Here is a 27,727-nt window from a genome sequence, read left to right on the forward strand (position 1 = left end):
TTCACTATGCTCACATGAAGTCCTATTTGATTATCTTTGTATATATATGTTTACTTTCATGTTATCATGGTGGTCAAGAGCTTGGATGTATTTTAATTATAATTTCATCAAATCCAAGTATTCATTCCTCAGGATGACTTTGTGACTTTGGGGATATACATTCTTCATGGTGTGTACAAATGGGCCTCTTTTTACTCTTCTTGAAAATCTTCTTGGCTAATGAGAAATTTCATCACCTGTGGTTCGTTTACGTTTTTGCCTTTGTCTCACTATTGGATGCCCATTTCATTATCTCAATCATCTTTTAGTGTGCATCTTCATTTGCTTTTCAAGGCACTCTTGAGCAACCACTATGGTAATGCAACAATTGGTAAGGAATTTGGAATAGGTAAAGGTAATGGATCATGGTTAAATCATATTTGATTTCTCTTATATTTGAGTTTTGATATATCACTCTATATTTAGCCTACAAAAATTTCAAGACCTCTCCATCTACACATATACATTACATTGTTTGGACTTGGTCTTGATTCTTGACAATTTATAAGAATCATGGAGTGAATATGAAATTTGAAATATTAAGAGAACAATCCTTGTTGCAATTCATAAAGAAACACATCATCATTCTCATTTTTGATGGATTTTATTTACTTCATATTCCTTGGACATGAAACATTGTTTTCTTCTAGTTTACTGCTTGCCTTAGTTCAAATTTAATAAATGATGATTTTGGGTCAATAAGATTTCAGAAAATTCAACTTATTCATGCTTTTAATTCTAATTAAAAGAAGAGGTTACTTTTATTGGAGAAAATGATATCTCTAAGGCAAGATCAAACAAATTTTTCCAATGGTATGTTTCATATGCCCACTTTCATTCATTTCCATTTCTTTACGTTTAGTTTTAGTTTTGTTTTTAGTTTTTGTGATATAAAACTTGGTTTTGCAGCTCTTCATAAAATATTGCACACCTCTACCAGATCGAATTCGAAACTCATTCTCCTTGTTTGATTTTGAGTTTTGGAGCAGCATTAATGATTGTTCACTAAATTAGCTACATTGATGAGTCCCTGGACTTTTTATTCGTTTCATAAATATTTTTTTTATTGGAAAATTGTTAGGATGTTTTTATGTAGGTTTTGCTTTGAAACAAGAAAAATTGCAGCAGAGAGAGACTCTTCATTTGGGCTAAATTTTACTTCATGATTGTTATTTCCCTTATGGTTTGGAAGCTTAATTGCTTATAACTTTGCAAGATAAATTTTATTAAAATCTCATCATAGAATGAACGCACACATGCTTATCTTCTTTCACGATTTTGTTGAGACATTTGTATAATTAGCCTTGTTGGGTTTGTCTTTAATTTAGGCTTTTCTTTTAGATTTTCTTTTAGCTTTTCTTTTAGCTTTTGACATTTTTAGTTTCAGTTTTGTTTTTAGTTTTTGCTGATATAAAACTTGGTTTTACAGCTCTTCATAAAAAATTACACACCTCTACCAGATCAGATTCGGAACTCATTCTCCTTGTTTGGTTTTGGGTTTTGGAGCAGCAGTAATGATTGTTCATTAAATTAGCTAAATTGATGAGTCCTTGGACTTTTTATTTGTTTCATAAGTATTTCTTTTATTGGAAAATTGTCGAGATGTTTTTATGCAGGTTTTGCTTTGAAACAAGAAAAATTGTAGCAGACAAAGACTCTTCAATTGGGCTGAATTTTACTTCATGATTGTTATTTCCCTTATGGTTTGGAAGCTTAATTGCTTATAACTCTGCAAGATAAATTTTATTAAAATCTCAGCATAGAATGAACGCACACATGCTTATCTTCTTTCATGATTTTGTTGAGACATTTGTATAATTTGCCTTGTTGGGAGGAACACATTTGTATAATTAGCCTTGTTGTTGAGACATTTTTAAAACTTTTACATGGAGGAACACACATCATTTTTAAGTGATATAGTTCACATTTTCAAGGAAAGAGTTGATCTGAGTTTAACTCAATGAATGCCTCCCACCCCTCCACTTACAAAAAATTCATGATTGTTGCAAGATAAACTTTATTAAAATCTCAGCATAGAATGAACGCACACATGCTTATCTTCTTTCACGATTTTGTTGATACATTTGTATAATTAGCCTTGTTGGGTTTGTCTTTAATTTAGGCTTTTCTTTTATCTTTTGACATTTTTGGTTTCAGTTTTGTTTCTAGTTTTTGTTGATATAAAACTTGGTTTTGCAACTCTTCATAAAAAATTGCACACCTCTACCAGATCAGATTCGGAACTCATTCTCCTTGTTTGATTTTGAGTTTTGGAGCAGTAGTAAGGATTGTTCATTAAGTTAGCTAAATTGATGAGTCCCTAGACTTTTTATTTGTTTCATAAGTATTTCTTTTATTGGAAAATTGTCAAGATGTTTTTATGCAGGTTTTTCTTTGAAACAAGAAAATTTGCAGCAGACAGAGACTCTTCATTTGGGTTAAATTTTACTTCATGATTGTTATTTCCCTTATGGTTTGGAAGCTTAATTGCTTATAACTCTACAAGATAAATTTTATTAAAATCTCAGCATAGAATGAATGCACACATGCTTATCTTCTTTCACGATTTTGTTGAGACATTTGTATAATTAGTCTTGTTGGGTTTGTCTTTAATTTAGGCTTTTCTTTTAGCTTTTGACATTTAGGGTTTGTCTTTAATTTTGACATTTTTTGGTGTTTATTGATTTCTTTTTCACTTTAATTTGAAATTCCTTTCCTTTTGCTTTTGAATTTATATTGATTTTGGTGACTCCTCCATGATTTATGTGGAAGGTATTTTCCTCACCCAAAAATGGTTGGCATACATGGGAAATCTTTACTTTGTCTATTTTAGTGAATTTCATTTATCATTAAAGACATATATTTATGGAATTATAAAACCCTCTTGCATTAAAACTTTTTCATGGAGGAACACACATCATTTTTAAGTGATATAGTTCACCTTTTCAAGGAAAGAGTTGATATGAGTTTAAATCAATAAATCCCTCCCACCGCCCCACTTACAAAATCCTTTGATTGATAGTCACGGGAAAAGAATTTGGAGTCAAAATTATGGAAGTGTTATATCCATTAACATAAGTCTCTATACCATCCCACCTCTTTCACTTATGTACATCATAAACTAAAATCTCGCAAATGTGCTTGTCAAAAGGGTGATTAAAAGAGGAAGCATGGGAAATACAAGTAAACCCATCGGGGCTATCGACATTCCCTGGCAGTGGGGCCATGCTTGTATGGCATAAAATACAACTTCATCGGGGTATTATTTAGGCTTGTTGGCAGCAAAGCAATGTCAGAGACCATTCATAACAATGGATATATGCTTTATCAAAAACTCTTATATGTACATTCTTTTATTTTTTCATACGAGGTAATCTTAAGATAAACTTTTCCAAAAATTTTGGATTCAAGATTTTTACTCAGTCTACTTTGAGTACTTATCTTTTCGAACTCAGATTGCTTAATCTATTTATGTGGGACCCATGAAAACGTTTCATTGTTAGACGATTTTGTGGAATCCATAATTTTTAACCTTTGGGTAAATTAAACTTCATCATCTTTTAACTAGAGATAACTAGTTCTTCCCCATGTCTCGCCAATGTTGAAAATAAAACTCAACTGCCCCCCTTCCATTTTTGACTTATTTATTTCAAATAATGGGGACCTTTTCCTTAAATTTTTGGCTAAATCACCTTTTTAATATTTATTTTGGTTAAGTGTCCTACAATTTTGTCAATTTTCAGTTTTCGTCGAATTTCTATTTTGATTGCTTCATTGAGTTTGAGTTTTCTATATTTTCCATCAATACTTGTTTCATCTCATTTGGTTACATGGTTTGCAAATGGTGCTCATCCGAAGTTTGATAATTTTTACCGCCTAGGTTAAAAAATGTATATTATTTTAATTTTTGTAAATAAATTAGTAATTGATTGTAAATATTAATTCTTAGTTAAGTTTTTACTAATTAATTTATTTTTCACTAACGATCCTACAAAATCGTTGCAGCCAAATTGTAGAACAATTAAAATTATGTGTTTTCAGGATCTCGGTAATTTATTCCAATTCCCAATTTTAAAAGAAATTACGAAACCTGAAATCTCAAAATTGAAAAGTGGTTATAGTTCATTTTGTCGTATTTTTAACTATCAAGTGGTTGTAGTTTATAATGGATGGGACCCCGTATACCTCCCACTCCAACCATACTCCCTCGGCATTCCAAACACATCGGGACTTTATTTTATCGTAACTCACTTCATAAAATCCTCTGATATTTCAACAGCTTCAATGTTCCGATATTAACAAATCCTTTGATGCTTCTCACTTCCAATACATCAGGTCTTTTCTATCAGAGCAAACACTTACAAAAAACTTATGATAGTTTAATTTTCCGATATATATTACTCGGGACATCAACACTTTCAGGTCCTTCATGTCAGAACCATGGCTTTAAAAAACTTACGATATCAACTAATTTCAATATCTGATGGTTTGTCACTATACGTAAGAGCTTGGATTAATATTCTCGGAAAATATAATAACTTCGATAGCCATGTCATATCGGAATTTATCTTCTGATACTCTGATAAGAAACTTATGATACACCAATTCTCTGATACCCGATGCTCCTTCAAAGTTATGATACCAGTTGCTCCTTCAAAGCTCCATGATACCTCATTTTAGTAAGGTCTCCTCTCCTTTTAATAAAGCCTCCCTCTTATACTACATTGATACTCTTTTGAGTTCTGATAGCCACTTGGGTCCCCATTCATGGACCAATAGCCACTTCCCACATGTCCCACCATGTTTTTTTAATATTAATTAATTAGTTTAATTTTTATGATTTGTAATAATAATTTAGTAATTTAATTTTTATTAATCTCTAATTAAATTAATTTTTATATAATTAAATTATCTCAAAATTGTAATTAATTAATAATCATGCAATTAAATAGGATTAGAATTTTTAATTAAATTTTCATAATTTTAGCCCAGACAACAATTTTTCCAGAATTCTGGCAGTTTTGACTCTTCAACTTTAGAAGCTCATAAGTTGAGTTTTACTTGGTCAAATGAGGCCCGGGATGGCTTGTTAGATAGATAAAATCATCGAGAATATTTTTGAAGTAGTTGCATGACCATATTTGGTCATTAAATGAGTCTAAAATTTATCAGAAAACAAAACTATGAATTTCTAACCAAAGCTATTTTTCTGAGTTCAATTTTTGCATTTTTCATTGGCTCAAAGCCTCTGTTGATTTGCATATCCATTCATTTATGTTCTCTTTGACCAATAAGATCTTTATAATAATCAATTAAAAACTCGAATTTCCTTTTATTTATTTATTTAATTGAATTTGATTGGAGTTGTTTGTTTTCTAGATTTGGTATTTTTTATTTTGATTTACATTTTAATTTGATTTTGATTGGTTTTTGGTAGGAGAACAGTTAAGGAGATGAGGAAGAGAATATTTTAATCAATGGAATTGCTCCAGCAAGAGAAGAAAAAGAATTTTGACCAATGAAAATTGTTGGAGCATATTTATTCTTCAACAACTCTCCTATTTGGAATTCATTTTTGTAATTATAAATAGTGGTTTGTAGAATGGAGAAAATGGCCCTTCTCTCTTCTTCATTTTTTTAATTCTTAAAACACTATTGTAATATGGGTTTCATGTTGTAGGGATAGAGGATCAATATCAAATCTGAGAATCATTGGGATTTGTCCTTTTCAAATGTAGACTTTGTATTATAGGCAAAACTTGTACTATTGCAACTTTTCCTTTTGATGACAGAGTGTTCAATTTGAAGAGATTGTTTGAGGTCAATTCAAGGAACAGAGCAAGAGACCAAATTTCATTAGTTTGTAATTTGCATATTTTTATTTAATTTCAAAATTTCATTTATGTAATGGTGGATCTGTGTAAAATTTGATCATGTTGTGCATTTACGTTTGATATGAGGGAAAATGTCTTTTGGATTAGCTATCTAATCATAGTTACATAGATATGTTATTAATTTCCTTTTGCTCAATAATTTAAATCAGATTTCTAAGTAATTATTTACTTATAAATCTGTCATCAAAAATCGATGTAATTACTATTGAAATTATGAAAAAAGGTTCTTAGTTTTGATAGTCAATTATTCATTGTTAAATGATCTGCAAACATGACATGTTTTGGTAATTATAATATCAGCTAGTAGAATTATTTTATTAGCCAAATATTCATCATAAATCAGGCATGTTAAAATCTTAATCATTCAATTGCTTTGCTCTCAATTGGCTTAGATCTACATCTTCCAAATCGAGATAAGATTAGGATTTATTTCCTTTTGCTAATATTATAGGATTATTTTGCATTTATATTAATCATTACATTTCTAGAAGTCCTCTTATCAAATAGGCAAACTTTAGTTGTGGCTTGGTTGAACCCTATATCAACTTAAAGATCACTTTCTTGCATGAGCTCAACAAGAGGGTTGAGTTGATGGCTCTTCTCTATTGGTAAAAAAATGCATACTTTAAGCCAATGGAGATAGAGAGAAGGTAATTGGACCTAGTTTAAGCAGTTGGAACCACCATTTCAAACGGAAAAGGATATGATCTAAGGTCCTATCTGGGTGGTCTCCCTTATAACGTTGAATCGTCATTTCGAGCCTTCATAATTTCTTTAGCATACAAGTTTGTCTCTCTTCATGTCCTTTTCTCCTATTTTCCTTTATTTCATTAATAAATGCCAATTATTGTCTTTGCCTTTGCCAATTTCCATAGCCATAAATAAACCATAAGTAATGTCCATTATAGTGTTTTCCCAACATTGAACTTGGAACACGTGTTCCATGACCTTGGTCTTATTTTGCCTTTATTATCATTTGTTACATGAAACTTTAACCCGAGGTTGTTACCAAATTATTCACTATTGAATATGACAAAGAGAACACTAAAAAAATTGAAATATGCTCCTCCAAACTACTAAAAATTAACACTTCCCTTAATTTTTGATCAAGAATAAGATCTCATCACTATTTTGGGAAATCACATTGATGCTTTTGCGTAGGATTATAGGGGGATGAGGGAAATCCATCCATCCATCTACACTTATCACATTTATATTAAAGAAGGTCACAAGCCCATTCACCAACCTCGGAGAAGGATGAACCTTGCACTAATGGAAACTGGAAAAGAAGAACTACATAAACTCTTGGATGTTGTGTCCATTTATCCTATTTCTGATAGTGAGTGGGTGTATCCTTTGTTTATTGTTACCATGAAGAATGACAAGTGGAGAATATGTGTGGAATGCCAAGAGTTAAATAAGCCACCAGAAAGGATCACTTCCCCTTACCTTTCATTGAACAAGTTCTAGATGTTTTGACATGGATGGAATTCTTCTCATTTCTAGATGGATTTAGTGGTTATAATCAAATTTAAATTAGTATAGAGAATCAAGATAAGACCACTTTCACTTTCCCCTGGAGGAAATTTGCTTATAAATTTCTTCCCTTTGGCCTATGCAATGTCCCAACCACATTCCAAAAGGGAAGTACTTAGTATATTTTATGATCTTATTCGTCATGCAGTAGATATCGATATGGATAACTTTACACCCTATGTAAACACTTTTCAAGAATATCTCACCAATATTAGTAAGGTCATTTACAGGTGTGAAAAGATTAATCTCTCACAAAGTCATGAAAGATTCCACTTTTTGATAAGTGAAGGGGTTGTCCTAGGACACTACCTATCCTCCAAAGGGATTGAGGTAGATCCCAACAAAGTAGACATCATCAAACATCTCCCTATCCCTCAGAAACAAAAGGATGTTAGAAGTTTCCTTGGCCATGTAGTGTACTATAGAAGGTTCATCAAGGATTTTAGAAAAATTGCTTCCCTTCCCTACTAGCCAAAGACTTAGACTTTTGCTGGTCAACCAAATGTCAAGAAGCCTTTGAATGCATTACAAAAAGAATTGTATATACACCTATCCTATGAGGACGCAGTTAGGCTCTACCTTTTCATATTCATATTGATGCCTCAAAAAATGATATAGGTGTAGTACTTAGGCAACAAATAGATAAGATTCTCTATGCAATCTATTTCATTAGAAAAAACTTATCTAGTGTTGAATTCTATTACATTGAAACTAAAAAATAGTTTATTATTAGTGTTCGTGCTCTTAATAAGTTTAAACATTATATCATTGGTTACCAAGTTTTTGTACATATTAATCATGTTGCCATTAAGTATTTGGTGAACAAACCTAAAGCTAATGCAAGAATTATTATATGGCCATTGTTATTGCAACAATCTGACTTGACAATCATTGATAAATTTGGAAAAGAGAATGTTGTTTTAGATTTTTTTTCCAAGTTACCTCTTCTCGCATATGAAAGCATGGTAGATGATTGCTTCCCTGATGAGCACCTCTTGTCCATATCATCATACACTCCTATAAGAAAACTTCCCCCTTGTCTATCATATATGGAAATATGTAATATCATCAAGTAAAGTTCTTATTATACATGAATTGAGGGATGTTTGTTCAATTTGTGACTTAACTAGGTCCCTAGAAGGTGTGTAAGGGAAGATGAAGTACATAACATTATAGAGGCCTACCATGATGGGCCCTATGGTAGGAATTTTCTTGCCAAAATAACAACCTACGATATCTTGTAGACTTGATAATTTTGGCCTACCTTTCACAAAGATGCCCATCAATACACTTTTTATTTTGATGAATGTCAAAGGATGGGAAAACCTAATAGAAGAAATGAAATTCCTTTACATGCATAAGTGTCTTATGAACCCTTTGAGAAATTTGGGGTGGACTTCATAGGACCCATTAATCCTCCATCAGGATAGAATAGATACATCATTATAGGTACTGACTATTTGACTAAGAGGGTTGAAGCAAGAGTAGTCAAGGTAGTCACGAATTAAAGGGTAGCTGAATTTTTAAAAGAAAATGGATTTCCAAGAGAAGTAGTCACATATCAAGCGATCTAGTTCACTTCAAATGTCATCAACAGTATTATGGAGTAGCATCACATCTATTACAGGATGGCTACTCCATATCACCCTCAAGCCAATGGACAAGTTGAGGTGACAACAAATAATTGGAAAACATCTTGAAGAAAGTAATCAACATGCGTAGAAGAGAATGGGTTGACATTCATGATGTGGATGTGTGGCTCTTATTGGACCACGTGATATAGTGGGGGTGGTAGGCTCCTATTTAGACTTCCCCGACAATGCCACCAAAATGTTTAGTCAATTTAATGTTCTTGAATTGCAAGCATAAATTATCAACCAGAGTTGTTAAAATTATGAAGTGCAATGCACTATATATGCTAGAAGCCATTCTTACTCTCATGTATTATGATGATTGTTGTTTTATGTTTTGTTTGTCCTTTTTGATGAAATGTAAAAGATCATGATGATTTAAACTGAATTCTAATTGAAGTGAGTTGAATCTATTTTTAAATCTTAACCAATTTACTTGTTAAGAATGAATTAAGAAGAAAAACTAAATTTAAAAAAGAAAATAAACAACTTCAATATTTTCATGTCTTTTGAAATTTTTTATGTCAATGAAATCTACATTAATGAAAATAAACAACCTATTAAATTATTGAAATCATTAGAAAGCAATTACAATTTTAAACTCAGAAAAATAATCTTTAAATTACAATCGAAAAATAAACTACTCAATTTGCAAGAAAGAATCTATTTGAAAGAAATCTTCTATTGCTTAGATGAAAGAAGGAAAATCTAATCTATGATAAACATCTATGCAAAAAGAGATTTAATCTATCTTCAAAAGAAAATAAATCTACGTCGGCTTGACATCTATTGTAATTGAAAAGGAAATGTTGGAAATGAAACAACAATTCTAGAAATAATTGTTCATCTATTTAAGCCAAAAGTCTATGCTAAAAACCATGGAAACGAACTAGAATCTACAGATTACCTATATTATGGAATGCTGGAAACTAATTAAAGAGATGAAAAAGATGATTTAAGCATCTAGAATGAAACGAGATTGAAATATCATAATAAAAACATAACAATTGAATCTACAAAATCAAAACTACGAAAGCATCTAATTGCAAAATATAAAATAAAACAGAACCTCTTCTGTTGCAGGGCCCCTCCACAACCTATGGTCTCGACTTCAAGTATCAACTAACTACGCATTGGAAGTGTAATATGCATCTTCATTCAGGTAATAAAAACAGAGTTTTTAGCACAATATTACAGTCACATCCAAAATTATTCTCTTCTTTGTTTCAATTGTGTGTTTATATAGTGATTACAATGTAACTTCATGGAGATTCATATGACTAAATATCATAATTGAATGGACACCTAGTTGCCACGAATTTGATGGAGCATAGTCCCTTCCAACCTCGGTTTGCTTAACTGGTCGTTTATTGACACATAGGTGCATTGTTTTCTCACGCAACTACAAAATAGGACTCCAAAGAACCTGAAATATCTCCCAAATGGTAACGAATTTGGGGAGAATTCTCTCTACAAACTTAATTGGGCCCGTTCAAAACAAAACCCGTGTTTTTTTTTGCTGAGATTCACTTTCATTTGCTCAAAAAGCATTTGAAGTTAACTGGTCAAAACCGCTGCGATTTTCCCTTTATCTTTACCTGAAGGTCTATTAATTTTAGGTATGTTCTATGCTTAGAGCAATTTATTTCAATTTTCACAGTTAGCTCAATATATTTTCTAGATTAGCAATCACATCAGCATTAAAGTAAACTGTAGATAGAACATAAACATACATCGCAGAAGACAAGCCAAGACAAGAGGACATAAGATGTGGCGCTAGCCAAGGACAAACCCCAATGTGGGGAAACCCTTGATCAATTCTTCTTATATGTTCTTCAATAATTCAGAAAAGAGAGAGAGAGATAGTACGTTTACAATAGAAGTCAACACGCTGACTTATCTAGATAAGAGCATAGATCATCTCTAAGAAGATGATACATGAGACCAGTTGAAGACATGATGCTTCAACTGATTCTCCAAGGTGACTCCTTTACCTATCGTTGTGTTTCATTTTGTCATCATGCTGCACCTCATCGTGCTGCACCATGCTGCACCCACCATCATTATGCTACATCTCATCACGCTTCATTAATCATGACTGTACCCATCACCGTATTGTATTATGTGCCATTTCTACATATGTTGTCGTACTGACCTATGCTCTGGTTGTCCCTAGCATGCTTGTTGTCACTTTCTTGCTTGGTGTCCTTTGCATGCTTGTTGTTGCATGCTAGTTTTCCCTTTCATGCTTGTTGTTGCATGCTAGTTGTCCCTTGCATGCTAGTTGTAACATTGCATGCTTGGTGTATTTGTTGCTAAGTACCATACAATTGTCCCAATGTTAGTTAGTTGTCCCTTGCATGCTGCTCTCCTTCAGAGACAGATGCTCTGGCTATTCCAGTAATTTCAGCGATTTCGGTTGTTCCCCGCAGTTCCCGGCAGTTCCGGCAGATCCGACTTTTCCCTATAGTTCTGGCAGTTCTTGGCAGTTCCAACAGTTCCGGCTTTTCCCAGTAGTTCTAACAGTTCTGGCTTTCCTCGACAGTTTTGGCTTTTCCCGACAGTTTCGACTTCTGCCCTCTGGATTAGGGTAGCGTTATCCCTTAGGATCTCTCCTCCTACTAAAACCCAAAGACAAGTAGAGAGAAAGAGATCCCAAGTGTGTTGAAATGACTTGAAGGCCACCTCTATTTATACTAAAACGTTGAGCACAAGTGGGGTTTATTTGGTTGCTGGTCGATCTTGAAAAATTGTCCCATAACACAAATAAATTCATATATCCATGAATACTTATCAAAATCAGATGATATTTAGATCAATCCTACACCTCTCGATGAGAGGGATCCAAGAAAAATATCAGCTTCCATTAATAAGATGACCCACATGGAGTTTGGCCCTAGTTTCCAATTTTAACACTCCCTCTCAACTAGGGAGAACTCGATCTGCTGATCCATATGTCCGACTGTACTATCTCTGCCATCAGTGCTCGGCACTGATCTGCTCTGCTAAGCTTTGCTTTGTTATACTCTGTTGTGATATGCTCTGCTATGCTCTGCTAAACCATTAAGAAGAAGAATTGATCGAGAATGTCTCATACCATTCTCTACTGACCCGAAGTCAGTTTCATTTGAAGAGAGTGTGTCACATCACTCTTACTAGCCCGAAGTCAATTTTATTGATCCAAGATCAATATCACAAGAGAGTGTCTCAAACCACTCATACTGATCCTAGATCAATGGAGGTCATCCTAGCATAGGGAGTACGATAGATACATTGATGCGTCCATCAATAGTACTACTATGGTCCCTAACCCCAATTCCTTGCTCATTGATTAGATGAGAGGTACATCCCATGAGTCCCAGACTGCATGGGTAGGATGCCTCGACAGGAGAACTAATCATCTTGTCCATAGGAGAACGGATCATCCTACCCCACAGTTGCCACGGGAGAACTAATCATCTCGGCCCACATGAGAACTAATCATCATGTTTCACAGTTTCCACGGGAGAACTAGTCATCCCGGCCCACAAGAGAACTAATCATCCTGTTCCACAGTTGCCACGAGAAAACTAATCATCCCGGCTCACAGGAGAACTAATCATCTTGTTCCACAGCTGCCATGGGAGAACTAATCATCTCGGCCCATAAGAGAACTAATCATCATATTCCACTGCTGCCATGGGAGAACTAATCATCTCGGCCCACAGGAGAACTAATCATCCCGTTCCATAGTTGCCACGGGAGAACTAATCAACCCGGCCCACAGGAGAACTAATCATCCTGTTCCACAGTTGCCACGGGGTATCACAGGGGAAGGTTGAACCTATCATCTTGTACATAGTGCACCACTAGGGGAGGTTGAGTCGCCCTGTGGTCGTATGTTTCTACAGTAAGTATCCCAAGCCCCCCAGAGCTCAATGCATGCAACATGCAAGACCCTTATAAGAAGGTCTCTCAATGACTCCAAGTCGTTTGGGAAAGTGTTGGGTCCCTATAATACTAGTGATTACCCCATTACTATTGTAGTTATACCCCTTATTTATATTGTTGTGCCCCTATTACCCCCATATTGTTATTTCTGTGCCCCATAGAATCCCTCTATTGTTATTTTTGTGGCTTTATATTATTATTGTTAGGTCGGCTGGATTATATTGTGACTCCTTAGACTCCTATATATAGAAAGGAGGTTTTGTCATTTGTATCATCCAAGAATTGTTCATTTATGTAATGTAAAGGAGGTTGCCCCCTCGAAGAGGCTGAATTCTAAGGCGTTGATCTATCTTTTCTATCTTTTCTTGAGCTGGTTTCATAACATTTGGTATCAGAGCTTTGGATTCTAGGGTTTCGCTGCTCCAAACAGGTCATCGTGGAATTTTCGCTATAACTTTTTTTTGTGACGTTTCAGAAGTCGAAAAAAAACCCATTTGAGAAGAAATCGCGCTGAACCTTGGGTCCGAATTTCAGAGCTTTTTGCGCGATATTTGCGGAGATATGATCTGAGGAAGTTGGTCTTTTTGCAGACTCCTGAATTACATTCAAAACAGGTGACCTGGGGAAAATCGTCATAACTTTCTCTCTGGGGATCGGATTGAAATTTCGTAAGAAGGTACAGAAAGAGGACGAACTTTAGTTTCTTGTGTGTGTGTTTCAGATTCAAAGGTTGAAACAGTGACTCGTGGCACGTCGTACAAGTTCGCTCTACTGAACCAGTCTAAAAACAAGTCACTGTGGGAGATTTCACATAACTCTTCCTTGGAGAATCCAATTTGGCTCAGACTTGTGGCATTGGAAAGAGGACATGGAAGGCTACTACAGGTAGCAATTTCAGAATTGGATGATCCGAAATTACAGAGATACATCAGATTCAATATCAGGCTTCTATAAAGTGAAAAAAGGTGTGTAGTTTTTTTTTTTTTTTTTTTTGTGTAAGCTTGGTTTAACGGAATTCAAAGGGCATAGTAAAGCATTATTATCGGTAACTGATGCCCCGAGGAAAGAAAATGCAAACACCTAGTAAGGAACCTGAAAGCTCTAGCATGACTCATGAAGAAGAGGAAGAAATGCTACATGATATATCAAAATTACAAGAACAAGTGCAACAAATGTCACGCTCACAAAAGCTAACAGAAGCTAAGATAAGTGGCATGGAATCTAAGATAAATGGCGTGGAATCTAAGATAAAGGGCATGGAAGCTAATATGGATGATTCGAAGACAGATTTGAAGAGAGACATGGCAGATTTGAAGATAGATATGAAGACAGAAATGGAAGAATTGAAGAAGTTGCTACAAGAAAGGGTCACTAATGGTGAAAAGGTAGTAAAGGAAACTCATGATGAGAACAAAAGAAATGTTAATCATGATTCCATAGATGCTAATGTTGGATCGAAGAATCACCATATTCCAAAAATCGATATGAGGAAGTTTGATGGCAAGGATCCCGCCACATGGATATTACAGATGGAGCAATTCTTCGATCTCAATAATGTGCAAAACACACAAAAGGTACGTATGGCAACTTTATATTTGGAACCAAATCAGTTTGTATGGTATCAATGGCTTTGCTCTCGTAAACAATTTATCACTTGGGCAATTTTTACGGAAGAATTGATAGCACATTATGAGGATACAAAAAGCAACACTTTTTTTAGCCAATTGATAAGTCTCAAACAAAAGGGTTCAATAATGGAGCACATTGAGGAGTTCCAAAAATTGAACATAAGGGTAAAAGATATTCCAGAGGAGCATAGGATTGATGTGTTCATAGGGTCTTTAAAGGATAATATCCAACATGATGTTCGCCTTTGGGAACCTGATTCATTAGAGAAGGCATTCAGGTTAGCAAGAAAAATGGAAAGCAAAATTATGGCAACCAGGAAGCATACCACTCACAACTATAAAGACGGAAGTGTTGTTGCCCCTAGTCTTCCACAACCTATAAGGTTGACACCACAACAATTGGAAGAAAAAAGAGCAAAAGGGCTTTGTTACAGTTGTGATAGCAAATACACTAAAGGTCATAAGTGTGCTGAGAAGAAATTATTCTACATAGATTGTGAAGAGGAAGAAGAAAAGGAGCAAGAAAGGTCAAAAGAAGAAGATATACTTCAGGAACAAAGCCTAGATGAAGAACAAATAAATCCGACCATATCTTGTAATGCATTGGCGGGAATTACCACTCCTCAAACCATCAAGATAGAAGGACAAATCAAGAAGAAAAAGGTAATAGTGTTGATTGATTCAGGAAGCACCCACAATTTTATTCATTGTAGGGTAGCAAAAGAATTGAATTGCTTCCTATATCCAGCACCAGAGTGTCAAGTGATGATTGCAAATGGAGGAACAATAAATTGCTCTGGAAAGTGCCATAATATCAAGCTATCCATGGGAGAATATGTATTGACTAGCCCAATGCTTTCCATTCCAATGGGAGGTGCTGATGTTGTACTAGGAGTCCAATGGCTACAATCCTTGGGTACAATAGCTTTTAATTTTCAAGAACTTTTCATCAAATTTTCTACGGAAGGAAAGGAAGTTGAATTAAGGGGTATTGCAGGGAAACCAGGAAAGATAATCAGCTCTAATGGTATGACAAAGCTTCTAAAAAAGGAGCAAAGAGGTGTAATTGCACAATTATGTTCGCTAGATGTTTCCACATTGGAATCATCTATTTCTCCAGATCTCCAAAAAGTCTTGGACAATCATTCCAAGGTATTTGAGACTCCCAAAGGTCTCCCACCTATGCGTGATCATGATCATGCTATTCATCTGATTCCAGGAAGTGTTCCTCCAAACATCAGGCCGTACAGATATCCCTATGTCCAAAAAAGTGAAATTGAACGTATGGTTGCAGAAATGCTAGAGGCTGGTATAATTCAACCGAGTCAAAGTTCTTTCTCAGCTCCAGTAGTATTGGTGCACAAGAAGGATGGATCATGGCGCATGTGTCCGGATTATAGGGAGCTCAACAAGCTCACTATTAAAGATAAGTTCCCCATTCCTGTTATTGATGAATTGCATGGATCAATTTACTTCACCAAGTTGGATCTTCGTTCGGGATATCATCAAATCAGAATGAAGATTGAAGACATTCCGAAAACGGCATTTAGAACTCATGAGGGTCATTATGAATTTTTGGTCATGCCTTTTGGCCTTACCAATGCACCTTCAACATTTCAAGGTTTGATGAATTCAATTTTCAAACCATTCCTTAGAAAATTTGTGTTAGTATTTTTTGATGATATACTAATCTACAGCAAGTCTTGGAAGGATCATGTTGAACATGTTGACAGGGTGCTACAACTATTGGAGGAGAAACAATTATATGCAAAAAGATCCAAATGTTTCTTTGGAGTCCAGGAGGTGGAATATTTGGGTCATATTGTATCTCATGAAGGAGTTAAGGTAGACCCTAGCAAAATTAAAGCCATTAAGGAATGGAAAATCCCCACATCCATAAAGCATCTGCGAGGATTTCTTGGGTTGACAGGGTATTATCGCAAGTTTGTTAAGAATTATGGGAGAATAGCAGCACCTCTAACAACATTATTGAAGAAAGATTCATTTTCATGGACTCCGGAAGCAACAAAGGCCTTTGAACATCTTAAAGAGGCAATGTGCCAAGCACCGGTCTTAGCTACACCGGACTTCACAAAAACCTTTATTGTGGAATGTGATGCTTCAGGAAATGGAATTGGTGTTGTTCTAATGCAAGATGAAAGACCCATTGCTTTTGAAAGTCGTCCAATCAAGGGAAAGTTTTTAAGCAAAGCTATTTATGAGAAGGAAATGTTGGCAATACTCCATGCACTTAAGAAATGGCGACCCTACCTAATGGGAAGACACTTCAAGGTAAAAACGGATCATGATAGCCTTAAATACTTTTTAGAACAAAGATTATCCTCTGAAGAGCAACAAAAGTGGGTCACAAAGATGTTGGGTTATGACTTTGAAATCATCTACAAAAAAGGGAAGCAAAATGTGGTGGCAGATGCACTCTCAAGAAAGGATGAGGATGTGGAAGCATTGTTGTGTGCCATTTCTATTATCCAACCAGATTGGATAAACGAAGCAAGGGAGGAATGGAAGAATGACGAAGAAGTGTGGGCACTTATTCGAAAGCTACAACAAGATTCCAGTACTTCTGATACATTTAGCTGGCAAAATGATTCGTTATGGTACAAAGATCGCTTATACCTCTGTAAGAATTCCCAGCTAAAACAAAAGATTCTTATGGAATTGCACACTTCTCCCTTAGGAGGGCACTCAGGATTTTTAAAAACTTACCACAGGGTTAAGAAGGAATTTTTTTGGGATGGCCTTAAATCAGATATTCAAAAGTTTGTGGCGGAATGTTTGGTTTGCCAACAAAATAAAGTTGAAACAATTAAGACACCGGGTCTATTACAACCTTTATCCATTCCAAGCCAACGTTGGGAGGAGGTTTCAATGGATTTTATCACAGGTTTACCCAAGTCTGAGGGAAAGAGTGTCATCATGGTGGTAGTTGACAGACTTACCAAGTATGCACACTTTTGTGCATTATCACATCCATTTAAAGCCAGTACAGTTTCTACTGCATTTATGGAAACAGTTCAAAAGCTACATGGAAACCCAAAGATTATTGTAAGTGACAGAGATCCCATTTTCACTGGAAATTTTTGGACAGAATTATTTTCTTGTCTTGGTACTCAGTTAGCTCATAGCTCATCTTATCATCCTCAATCTGATGGGAAAACTGAGATAGTAAACAAATGTTTGGAAGGATATCTTCGTTGCTTTGTATCTGATAAACAGACACAATGGGTCAAATGGTTGCCTCTGGCTGAATGGTGGTATAACACTTCCTTCCATACAGCAACAAAAATGACCCCATTTATGGCACTTTATGGGTATCAACCACCATCCATCACATCATATTTAAGAGAAAATTCTAAGGTTCAGGCAGTGGAACATCACATCGAACATCAACAACAAGTCCTCCAACTCTTAAAGGATAACCTCGTGTTGGCACAAAATAGAATGAAACAACAGGCAGATCAACATCGCAGTGAAAGAAGTTTTGATGTAGGTGATTGGGTATTCCTACGGCTACAACCATATAAGCAAATGTCCCTAAAGCAAGCTAAGAAGGATAATAAATTATCACCAAAGTATTATGGTCCGTACAAGGTGTTGCAAAAGATTGGTACTATGGCATACAAATTGGAGCTTCCTGCAGCTTCTCGATTGCACCCAGTTTTCCATGTTTCATGTTTAAAGAAGGTTATAGGTGACAAGCTCCCAATTCAAACAATATTGCCAGAACTTGACGAGGAAGGAAAAATTATATTGGAACCGGAAGCAGTCACAGAAACAAGAACTCGACAGCTACGAAATCGATCAATTTCAGAGTATCTTATCAAGTGGAAGAACTTATCCGCTGAAGATTCCACATGGGAGGATGAGAATTTTATGCAGAAGTATCCAGAACTACTCAAGCGTTGAGGACAACACTTTTTTGAAGGAGAGGGGCATGTTGGGTCCCTATAATACTAGTGATTACCCCATTACTATTGTAGTTATACCCCTTATTTATATTGTTGTGCCCCTATTACCCCCATATTGTTATTTCTGTGCCCCATAGAATCCCTCTATTGTTATTTTTGTGGCTTTATATTATTATTGTTAGGTCGGCTGGATTATATTGTGACTCCCTAGACTCCTATATATAGAAATGAGGTTTTGTCATTTGTATCATCCAAGAATTGTTCATTTATGTAATGTAAATGAGGTTGCCCCCTCGAAGAGGCTGAATTCTAAGGCGTTGATCTATCTTTTCTATCTTTTCTTGAGCTGGTTTCATAACAGAAAGTCGCGGATTTGACCTTTCCCCGGGACTTTGACAAAATGTCTGCGACCTGTACATCAGTCTCAATGTGATGGAGCCTCCTCGTTCATTGACTTACCATATCCCAGATAAGGCAGTATCTGATGTCTATCTGCTGGAGCAATCATCGAATACATGATTCCTCAATAATTGAATTCCCCCCTCTGGTTGTCACAGAGAATCATAGTGGTATTCATCATGTGTACAAATAGCTCACTTAAGAGCTTCTGCAACCATGCAGCTTCACACGAGATCATACTCATAGCTATGTATTCTATCTCGGCGGTGCTTATAGCAACCGACTTCTGCTTCCTGCTCATCCATGATATCGAAGCATAATCCAAAGAGAACCAGCACTGAGAAGTGCTCTAAAGATCCTCCACACCGCCTGCCCAGTCAACATTCGAATAATCATGCAGTTTCATATTTCCGGTAGTGTATCTCAATCCATGAGAGATATTGCCCCAAAGATATCTCAGAAGATTCTTGGCAACAATCCAGTGAGGCTCAACCAAATATGAGTTCACCATGCTAACTGCAACATATGTCCGGATGGAAGTTCACCAAGAACATCAACGCGAATGAGTTTATGAAACTCAGAGGCATTTCCCAAATCTGGTCCGACATCACTACCATATAACTTCTGAAAGTTAAGATCCTCGAGGTAGTCACAAGCTTGTAGTTTATCATTCCACATCCAGAATCCAACTCCCTCTTACTTCTGAAAATGAGAGGGTCTGCACCTGTCAGAAATAGGTCTTCCTCATAAGGTGCTAGTATGAGAGGTCTATCATCCACAACCTTCAAACAATGGTTTAGATTGGCTTCACTCTTAGTGAATCTTAGCTTCATCTAACAGCTATCAATCCTCTCATACTATGCCCCGGGAATTTTGCTTCAAGCCATAGAGGGATTTCTTCCACCTGCATACGTGAGTTTCCTGATCATCAATCTCAAACCCCTCAGGTTGTTCCAAACCTGTGGACCTACTACATGAGGGGAATGGTCCCCTTGTAAGATTTTCCTTCGATACATCTCAAACATGTACTTTCATGCTCTTTTTGAATTCGGGCATCCCTGTCACCATCTGACTCACAAACCTCCGGTGTTATGTGTCAATGGACATGGTCCCTAGTGGACTTCCTGCAACTTGATACAACCCTAAACTCAAAAACATCTTTGAAAAATCTATTTTCAAACACATACCTTTCCATCGATGAGTGCCATCCTGTAACCTTTGACTTCCATTGTCGAAATGGACACCAGGTTCTTCTTGCGATCAGGTACATAAAAGAGATTATGTAAATGAATCGAGTTACCCTCATTCAATTGAGGGGTAACATTCCCTACACCCTTTTCGGGATAGGTGGCATCAGCTCCAAGTATAATCCCACGATTGTTTCCATCTCTACCAAATTAGAGAGTGCACCCTACTATCCAATGAAGTGCCTTAAAGCACTACAATCAATAAGCCAAATTCCCAAAGAATCTGAAGGAGAGGTCCAATACAAGATAACACTTCTTTATCTTATCGAAAACAACATTTTATCCTTCATACCTGGGGTTCCTTGCTTTCTCTGAAGAGTCGGTCATTTCCTTGATGACCTGCATTACCTTTCATTTCCTCTGATCATTGAAGATGTCCCTGGAATTATTGTTATCATCATCAATTTGAAGAGGGATGAGGAATCCACTAATCCTTTTTTCCTTTCCCAACTATCTTCGGTGATTTCTCTTTCACTCTTGCTTGGGCATTGTCTTCACCTCGGCTCTGATACCATGCTAATTTTAGGTATGTTCCATGCTTAGAGCAATTTATTTCAATTTTCATAGTTAGCTCAATATCTTTTCAAGATTAGCAATCACATCAGCATTAAATTAAACTATAGATAAAACATAAACATAAATCGCAGAAGACAAGCCAAGACAAGAGGGCATAAGATGTGGCACTGGCCAGGGACAAACCCCAATGTGAGGAAACCCTTGATCAATTCTTCTTATATGTTCTTCAATAGTTTAGCAGAGAGAGAGAGACAGATAGTACGTTTGCAACAGAAGTCAACACTTTGACTTATCTAGATAAGAGCATATAATCTCTAAGAAGATGATACATGAGATCAATTGAAGACATGCTGCTTCAACTAATTCTCCAAGGTGACTTCTTCACCTATCATTGTGTTGCATTTTGTCATCATTTTGCACCTCATCGTTCTGCACCATGCTACACCCATCATCACTATGCTGCATCTCATCACGCTTCATTAATCATGGTTGTACCCATCACTGTACTGCATTATGTGCCATTGCTACATCATGTTGCCGTACTGACATATGCTCTCGCTGTCCCTAGCATGCTTGTCGTCCCTTGCTTGCTTGTTTTCCTTTGCATGCTTGTTGTTGCATGCTAGTTGTCCCTTGCATGCTAGCTGTAACATTGCATGTTTGGTGTATTTGCTGCTAAGTACCATACAATTGTCCCAATGTTAGTTAGTTGTCCCTTGCATGCTGCACTCCTTCAGAGACAGATGCTTTGGTTGTTCCGGCAATTTCGGTTGTTCCCAGTAGTTCCAGCGATTCCGGCTATTCCCAGTAGTTACGGCAGTTCTGGATTTTCCCAACAGTTCCGGCTTTTCCCGGCAGTTCCGACAATTCCGGCTTTTCTTGATAGTTCTGGCTTTTCCTGGTAGTTCCGGCTTTTCTCGACAGTTCTGGCTTTTCCCGGCAATTCCGACAATCCCAGCAATTCCGGCAATTCTGGCTTATGCCCTCTGGATTAGGGCAGCGTTGTCCCTTAGGATCTCTCCTCCTACTAAAACCCAAAGACAAGTAGAGAGGAAGAGATCCCAAGTGTGTTGAAATGACTTGAAGGCCACCTCTATGTACACTAAAGCGTTGAGCACGAGTGGGGTTTATTTGGTTGTTGGTCGACCTTGACAAATTGTCCCATAACACAAATAAATTCATATCTCCATGAATACTTATCGAAATCGGATGATATTTAGATCAATCCTACACATCTCGATGAGAGGGATCCAAGAAAAATATTAGCTTCCATTAATAAGATGACCCACATGGAGTTTGGCCCTAGTTGCCAATTTTAACAAGGTCCACATGTGTGAGCCGGGTGGAATTTGACCAATCACAATCCATATTGGAGCTTCTCGAAACAATTCCCATGTGTCGTATTTCATTCTTGAGTGGTGCTACTACCTCAACCCTGGAGGTAGCTATAGAAACTTAAAAAATCTGCAACAACTTGAACTTGCTAAACCATCATTAGTTAAAATCATGCAAAATTCTTCTTAATCTATTAAAAATAAAGGAAAACTATGTTAATTAACCACTTAGTCATATAGATACACATCATGAAGAATTATGGTAAAAATGGTGGTAAGTGAGTGAAATGGTGGAATGGATGGTTGAAAATAATGGCCTAATGAATGTCAAAGACAAGGGGAAATGATGGAAAATCAGTGACCCATCAGCAAGGTAGTAGAAATTCAATTTTGCATAAATAATTATTTGATCACAAAACAATATCCACTATAGATAGTGAATCACTCATAAAATTCACTTATCCTTATCTTCTACTAATAAATGTATTAATGAATAAGAACTAGATTATGAAAAGAAATTTCTCATCAAAAATAAATATTTCATGCAACTCATATAAATGTAATTTGTGTAAACCCAGGATGCGGGTGCATACACAGCGGGTTAATGTGATGGGACAGGGGTGCGGCGAGGTAGGACAACACCTGCTTGCCCTGTACCACCTGGTTTATCGCCCGATGCAGTTTAAACAGGGGCATCTGGTTTCACCTGGACTCATGTCATGTGGTTTTGTTTCGCCAAGACTGTTATCCAATTTCTCCATCGCTTCTGCATGCTCTGGTCTGAGCTGGGCCTCAACTCTCTTTAATGTTGGAGTTATGGCGGGTGCAATCCGAGGAAAGGCGGATAGTGTTAAATACAGGCTCAGCTTTGGAATCGTTTTGAAGTTTCTGGTGTTTTGTTGGACGGGTAAAGGTGTATTATGGTATGCTGCTTTGTTATGCTCTGTCATCCTGTCTTGCCCGGCCAACTCTGCGACGCCGCCTCTATCTTCTCCTAGGCTTTGTTTGAAGGCCTCCAGCCTGAATTTGGTTGCCCATCTGAATAGACCGAGCTCTGTGGAGGTGCCTGCATGGTCTTGTATTCAAAGGGTGGCTGAGGTGCTAGTTATGCCCCGACTCCGCCATAGAATGAGAAGCCGCAAGGGAACTCCTGGGCATGTGCCCTCCCACTCGTCCTCCAATTCTCCCTCCGTTTCCAGTGATCTTTCTGCTGGCCATTACCCTCACATGCGCAGTGGGAGAGGGCGTCTCCATCTCCCCAGCCATTTCCCTCCTGATTCCTCGTCGTCTCCCTCCTTTGGCTCGGTGATTTTCACCTTCAATTGTTCCCTGAATCGTCCGAGAATCACTGCTCATGTCTCAGTGTTTTTTCTTGAAGAAGGCCAGGAGGTAAGGGAATCCAGCACTCATCAAGAGGGCCTTGCCTCTGTCTTTGCGCAGATTCCTCTCTCTATGCAGGTTCTGGAGGTCCCCGCGTACAATGCCATGGACATGGTGATGGAAACAGAGGCTTCTGGTCCTTCTGAACCTGATGCTGCTCGTGCAAGGGATGACACTAATGTTGCTCGTGCTAGTGCTCAACCTGAGTTCGGTTGGTGCAGAATTGTGGAGGAGCCTCCAGACGAATAATTTCTTTATATGTTGTTCTGTTAATGGTTACGCGGCCCTTAATGGCGGGCAATTTTTGGTTCAGGATGCATATTTTGGTTCACTTCTGCAAGATATGGTTCATTTTGTATGCCTCTATGAATTTTTGTAAGCTCAGCAAGCGAGTCAATACTTGTTCCCCTGCGTAGGACTTGAACACCAGTTCTTGGCTAAGTTCACTGTCATGGGCAGTGTTTTTGTTACTATCTGCCACTTCTACAGGGAAATTGTTTTTTACTACGGTCTAGATGTAAATTATCCTCCTTTTTGTTAATAGAATAGTTTTATTTAGAAAAAAAAAAAAAAAAAAAAAAATGTAATTCGTGTAAACAACCACTAGCACATGTTTTGATTCATTAAAATTTGGTCTTCTTCAAATTGTATTCCAGACTAACAATAATATCTAGTTCCTTGTACAAAATTTTCCAACTCATACTTTTGAGTAGAAAAGTTCATTAAATAGAAAATACTTCCAAAAAGAAAGAACAATTTCCACTTCTTTCCAACTAATATCTAAAAATACTAAAGAAAATACATATAAATATATTAAGCAAAAATGTGCTTTAAGGATTTAGAATATTTGTCATTGTCTTTCTTTTCACTTTGCTCGCCATACGATTGGTACCTTACAACATTGTCAAGTAACTGGGCGCTAAGGGTAGGCCATGGAGCTTTCATGATAAGTTCACAACTATAGAGCCGAGTTGAAATTCTTAAATGAGTTTTCTTCATTTTATTTATATGGGAAGAGATAGAATTGAACATTCTTTTGGCCTAGAAATCAAACTTTGAATTAAATTGTTGCTCCAATGATTGATTTATGTAATTTGCTTTAGTTGATCCTTCTCAATTTTTTCTACATCACTCAAATAACTTACAAGTGGAAATGATTCCCTAAGAAATATCAGAGTTGACATCTCAAATTCTTCAACATTTTCCAATGTTCCATCCCAAATATTTGTGCATTGCCCATTAGTCTATATTATAATTTCATGTGTAAATTCATTGTTTTCTAACCAAGCATCCAAAGAAACCTTAAAATAGAGATGTTCCTCCTCTGTAAATATAATAATTTGTTCAGTATACTTCCCTTCCCATAATTTTAAATTGTCCAAAGCAACATGTGCAACATTTTGCTAAATAATCTGAGATTTAACCATATCAGAATGTTCAATACTTGCTCGTTATGCAACAACTCAATCTCATTCAATGTTTTATAAAACTAATTTTATAATTGAAAAATTTTACATTTATTAATAGTGCTTCAGTCTTTAAAATTCAACACTTCCCTCTGTTTTCTAATTCTTCAACTTGAGCTTCTAGAATTGAAATATGTTAATTATACCCAGAGATCTTTGAGGCTTGGTTGTCGTGTATCTGCTTTAATTCCATAACCTATTGAGAATGTTGCTTTTCTTAATACCATTAGCCCAAGCAACCAAACAATTTTGAAACATGTGAACTTCGTTGCTTTTTTAAGATATTGAATCTCATAAAGTATTTGTAATACTTCCTCAAAATTCTTGGATTTTTGAAAAAGAATAGCAAAAGGGGAGTATTCATGAATATTTGCAGTAGCTTTAACCGCAACACAATGTTTTTTAATTATCCCCTTGGGATCATGCCCTCTCAAGGTCCTTCAAATCAAATGAATGTCTTGAAATTCTTTAGCTTCAAGTGTAGCATGTTGTGGATCATTAGCTAATGTATAAATTCCAATTCGAAATGGAAATAAGGCCAAATCTTCTTTTTACTCTTCTTTAATGAAGCAAAAATACTAGTACCAATGATATGGTAGGCTAGTTCCCTACGATTTGTCTTTCATGTATATATTTTGGCAGTGGATGAGACACATCGTCACATTCGTATACACAAATATAAAAGTAATCCTAATATATATAATAAACACTGATATCTTTGAGACCATTCATAGCATCTTCGCTGATATTGGGTGCAATTTTTTTTATTTAGTATAACATATAAATAAATGATGAAGTCATTACTAATATCATACAAATGATATTTGCATTTGGTCTCCAAGAGTTTAGAACAATAGATATGAATGTGTTCATTAAAAAAAGACCAATTCCACACCATGAGTGGAAAAGCGGTTACATCGCAAACAACATCTACAAGGTATGTAGACATGAAGAAAATTGGACAGTAGCCAACTAGGGTTTCTTGAGATTTCCTGACCTCTCTCTGAAGATTTAAAGCCTAAATATGTGCCTAGTTGAACCTAGCACCATTTTTAATCACTTGGTGCATTATGTAGGTCCATCCTAGTATAAATTTAGTAGTGTTGGCTTCTCCATATAAAAAACACAACATGTAAGCTAAGAAAGAATGAGCTATCTAGAGTTGATCAACAATGTATAACTTATTGAACAACCCTAAAAGAATGACAGTTGTACCTCTATTCTTTAGGTAGCATTCACATAGAGATTTCAACCTCAATAAAATCCTCTTTTAACCATTTATTCAAACTTGTTTTTTAGTGTGGATAACTTATACATATATGAATATTTTTTTGTAGAGAAGATAGTACAACCTGATTGAAAGAATTAACAATAGGACAATTTTGAACATTTGTGAGAGAAATTATTCAACATACCATGACATAATACAAAAGAATGGTTGAGCAAGCAGTAATTTTGTGAAGGTTAGACTTTTTGATATCAACGAAATCCATTATCTTTTCGTCATATTCCTCTTCAAAATTTTCCTTTCTCGAAATAACTTTGAACCTTGCCCTATTCCCAAGAAAAATTGACTCCAGTTTTGTGTGAGGTATTTGAAAAGAATAAAGAGTTATGGTTCTTCTCTTCCTTTTCCTTTCTTCGAAATTTTGTTATGAAAAACCCTCTGAAATTTTGTTGTCAGTTGTTGAGAACATTAACTAATGTATTGGCCACCATGTATGAAGAGATTGGTAAGGATGAATAACTTTTCCACCTGATACCAACAAATTTCAAAAATCATGTTAATTAACATTAAAGTATTTGTCTGTCAAGTAACATTACAATCGGCCTTTGAGATTTCAGGACATATGGAAAAAAGGCTAATGTGTTTCCATTTGTATATTAACAAAATCCAAAATGACTATAGTTGTCAGGAATGTCAACGAATGCATCAGCCATCGAGTATAATTGGGAGATTGGTAAGAATGAATAACTTTTCCACTCGATCCCAATAGATTTCGAAAATCCTATTAATTATTTGTCCTTTAACATATAGCTTGCTAGGATATCGAGAATTTATATATCGGGCATAGAAAGTAAGACTTAGGTGTAATCCACCTGATATTGACAAATTCTAAACATGGGTTATATGTTGGCAAACTTCTTGTCTTATGACATACCTTTAAAATTATTATGAAATATTGATTTATCGAGATTATAAGGTATCAGGCATATTTGGTAAACAAGAGATGTGGTCCCTCGATACTATAAAAACTTTAAATTATTATTTCAAAATCATTTATTAATAAGGTTATAAAAACACACAAAGTTGAACACTATGTATTTGAAGAAAATAAAATAATTGTTGAGGTGTAGATCATTCAATTGAACCAAAACTCGGAGGAATGTGATCAACTACATTACGATGAAAATGCATGCAGAGAATATTTTAAAAATCTAAGAACTCTCCAAGAAAACATGCTACAACCTGTCCTAGTGAAACTCAACATGTGATTTTAGCTTGAAGAAACTTGGAGACATAGAGGAAGATTGTGACCACATATCTGGAATATGATGGTTGTTATGAACGTATGTTGAAGCTTGGGACGGCTTGCACTTTTGTGTACCAACTTCAAAAGCGAAAGATAATTAAGGCTATTCTTTCTAAGATTTCAGAGAAGTCAATCTTCTGATACCGATTGTGATTTACTATCTCATGTTTTTTTCATGCTTTTGACAACCTTATTACTAGTTGGCTATGGAGATGTAACCCAATCCTTCTCAATGAAAATCATCAATGCTGATTTTTCATTCAA

The 27,727-nt window shown here is 36.0% G+C and overlaps 1 pseudogene; it reads right to left on the minus strand.

Annotated features, from left to right (window-relative positions):
- The window catches only part of LOC149155845 (DEAD-box ATP-dependent RNA helicase 52-like), a 96,637-nt pseudogene extending 73,793 nt beyond the window's left edge, over positions 1-22,844 (minus strand).
- Between the last annotated feature and the right edge of the window lie 4,883 nt (positions 22,845-27,727).

The sequence above is a fragment of the Pinus tabuliformis genome, chromosome 9 (genome assembly GCF_031772625.1).
Source record: "Pinus tabuliformis cultivar Carrire ecotype Pingquan chromosome 9, CPIR1, whole genome shotgun sequence".
NCBI classification, from domain to species: domain Eukaryota; kingdom Viridiplantae; phylum Streptophyta; class Pinopsida; order Pinales; family Pinaceae; genus Pinus; species Pinus tabuliformis.